The following is a 3,760-nucleotide window of genomic DNA, read 5'->3' as shown; positions in this document are numbered from 1 at the left end:
AGAATATAAAAGGAATATTTGCAAGACGAATCGTTATATATCACATAATGTACAAAAAATCATCCTCAAATGAGATATGTACTAATACGAATTCAGACACATCAAATATTCAACGATTGGTTAAATTGTACTTTTGTTCCTTTTATCGAAGAAAATAAACTGTTTTCCTCGTCTGTCTGTCCATTTTAAACTGTAAAGTTGTATTTGTAGCATCTGCTCAAAACAAGTTTCTAGTTTGAAGCTACATTGTAGTGTTCAACATCATTGGGCATCAGTTTCAGGCCAAACAAATGTTTGCAATTCTTAACAACTGGTGAAAAGGTCAACACATTCTAATAATCGTATGTACCAGAACAGTAACCGAACACTGACTTTACAATTGTCTATATCATATATATATCTAAAATGCAATATCTACCCTTAACCCAGGCTTTTTTTAAGCCCGCATAAGCGACCCATGGGAATATACCATTCCTTTGTTTTCAAAGTAAACATTTAATTTTTAAGATTCTGTAGTGAGGGATCACAAACAAATCAAAAGAAATTAGATTTTACACAGGTGATGACCATGCTCTAGTAGGTATTTAATGACGTTATGCATTGATCGAGTGGGCAAAATCATGATTCAAGAGTCATATGAAGGCAATAATATTGTAAGTTTGTAACATTTGACTTGAAATGTATTTATAAAACATGTGCTATCAATTTATAACGAATTCAGGAAATGCTGTATACAAATAATGATACCAACATTTAAAATACCAGTTTGTATGTTTACGACATCTATCCCAATACAATATTTGCACTAACTAAAGCATCGCAAATGTAAGAATTAACAACATACATATGTAAACAATCGGTTACCATCGGAAGATTCAACTACCCTACAATCATTTAAAATCTACCGAGGTTTCCAAAATATAAATGATTCTATTACGTCATATTTCTTTTGCTGTACAGATTGTCCAGATTGTACCTATATGAGATGTCCTGAGAATTATTGCGGTGATACTTGTATAGAGATGTGCGATTGTCCTCAAAATGCTTATTGTGATAGACTGTATTGCTGCCTTTGTGAACCTGGCTTCCATGGAGTTTTCTGCAATGAAAGTAAGATTAAATACGTTTGTTTTAACAATACAAAGATTTCTGCAAAACTTAGTTAACAGAAAACAAAACCTTACTGTAAATGAATTTGATAATGAAAACCCATGTTAATGCTGATTAAGAGGATAAAACTTCTAGTGACAGAAACAAAAAAGTTTACCTTTAAGCAATAATACTGCCGAATACAAAATACGATAACCAATTTGATAGCATTTGATATAACAATATCAATGGCACCAGTCATCCGTTACAAATCTTACATAAGCTAGAGTCAATGAATAGTAGTTATGACATTTCTTGACCTTACAAACAAACTTATAACTTTGATCGAAGTATATAGCACTGAACTTGATTGTCAAGATTAGTTTTAATCCATGTGCGTCCTGTAGTGTTAGAAAAACGTATAAAAACAGCCACACAACAGTCCAAAGAACACTTAAACATATCACAATTTGTAAAAACAATATTTTATGCAAATGTAATTCGTTTGTGTCCTTTTTTAAAAATAATTCTATTTATATTCTTAAATCGATTTTCTTATTGACATGACAATTTCAAACCTAGTTGATATTTGAATAGCATTATATTCAAATATTTTATTTCATTTAGCATGTAAACATGGATATTATGGACCAGGATGTAAAAACAAATGCACGTGTCAAACTCTGGATAAATGTGGTCCAGTCACAGGAAACTGTACCTCTTATTCCTCCAATACCTCAACTATATGTCCACCTGGTGAGTTTACGGTAGACTATGTACGATTGTTTTGGCTAATTTTTAATTCGAATCTTCTGTTATAAATGCAAAATACAAATTTAGTGTAACAACTGTTTTGTTTTAGTTCTTTAAAACAAAGGCATGTGGACTTTTCTTCTTGCCCACAGAGGAACGTATGCTATAGAGCTGGCTGGAAAAAACGTTAAGGCTGATATGTCATTTGCAAGACTATACCACTCTGTTTGTTTGCCTTTTTTAAAAATAGCTCATTAGAGTCTGTACTGGATCTATTGCAAGGTAATAATTCTGCCCCTACACAACATAGTTTTGTTATTTAATTTGCTCTCGCCCTGAATAAGCATGACATATTTGTCAATTGGTTTTAATCAAATAACGATAAATCATCTATATTTATTTTTGTTGTTGTTTTTTCTCCTTCAAAAACAATTATATCATATGAAAGAATGAATCTAAAAAGTGAGTCATTAATAGTCCTTCAAAATGCAATAAAATATTCATTCATTCATTCATTCAATATTAGAACTATAAACCAGTGTCGGATTTTATTTTTTATTTTATTTTTATACTGTGTAATTCCTAGAAATGAAATATTTAAGGTTATCTTAGTAAAAACCCTTTATATATTCACATTTTTTTAATATTTATTTAGGCACAACTTCGAATAAAAATTTGAATAACTGTGGTGGCAGCAATAACAGTAACAGTATGTTACATGATGGAGAGAGTGAGACATCAGGTTAGTTTAAAGCAGAATATTTTATGGATGGACTATAAAGTATTGTCTATTTTAAATTTAGCAAATTTGCGAACTGCTTTGTTTATCTTAAAAATCGGTATTACTATTTGTTTTTGCCTGAAGACCTTTTACTGATCCATGAAAATTGAAAATGAAATAATATCCATCCAACTACCTTGTTTTTAACATGGTAGAAAACACACACAGATAAATCAATCTCAGTGCAGCTACAACAGTCACAGGCTACAGGGACTCTATTGTTTTAGCTTGTGGTTAGTAATCAAACGATTATAATTATTGCTTAAATATCATAATAACATGTTACCCGAAATATGTTATAGGACCGACTCATATTGATTGTTAAACTTTAAATAAATGGAAACACTGAAATCAACTGAAAATATGTGCTATGCCTTTATCTACATTTACTTTGTTTTCTCAATTTGTTAATGAAACGGTACTTTCATGCCTAAAATAAAACAAAAAAGTTGACCCGACGAAATTCTACACATGGAAGTATACATGACCTGAAATGAAGATTTCATTAACTTTTCCATCATTTTGAAATAGTTATTCTGATATATATTGCCTACTCTATTACAGGTGGAATGCACATTGGATATATTATATTTATCGTGGCGGCGTCAGTTGGAACTTTGGTATTTACAGTACTTTCTATATATGGTAAAATACTGAAGATAATAGTACGACGCCTTAGGAATAATGACTCGTCTAGGAAGAAGCCAACTATATGACACACATTCACAGGATACATTACGTCATAAAATACTTCTTTCTGTATAAATTTAATGACTTGAAATGTGTCTGGTTTTTTTTCAACTCTAACTTGCAATAATGAATATTTCAACAGGAATACTCCCATCTGAAATTATAGAGAGTGTGACAAGTTATGGAGCAAACTGTAAAGGAAACTTGATTTAGCCAGCTAATCTACAAGTAACAAACACATAAAGAGAACATTATTTTTTTTAAGTATTCATTGTTCACAAACTATTTAACATTTCATGTTGTTTCTAATCAATTTAGTGTGAACACATAAGGTCTTGGCGGATGATATACTAATGAAGTAACAACATGTCATTGTATGATATCACGTGTGTCTTGATCTGAAAGAATCACTTTGTAGTATAAATTATATACACATCGTAGAACCTA

The 3,760-nt window shown here is 30.8% G+C and overlaps 1 long non-coding RNA gene across 1 annotated transcript; it reads left to right on the top strand.

Moving 5' to 3' along the window:
* The first annotated feature begins 2,510 nt into the window (after positions 1–2,510).
* On the top strand, positions 2,511–3,760 carry LOC127710954 (uncharacterized). The gene is made up of 2 exons (XR_007986418.1): positions 2,511–2,584; positions 3,188–3,760. It is a non-coding gene; the product is annotated as an uncharacterized LOC127710954 (long non-coding RNA).

The sequence above is a fragment of the Mytilus californianus genome, unplaced genomic scaffold, assembly GCF_021869535.1.
Source record: "Mytilus californianus isolate M0D057914Y unplaced genomic scaffold, xbMytCali1.0.p SCAF_8, whole genome shotgun sequence".
NCBI classification, from domain to species: domain Eukaryota; kingdom Metazoa; phylum Mollusca; class Bivalvia; order Mytilida; family Mytilidae; genus Mytilus; species Mytilus californianus.
The sequence above is the reverse complement of the archived record's forward strand: the minus strand, read 5'-3'. Positions and strand labels throughout refer to the sequence as shown.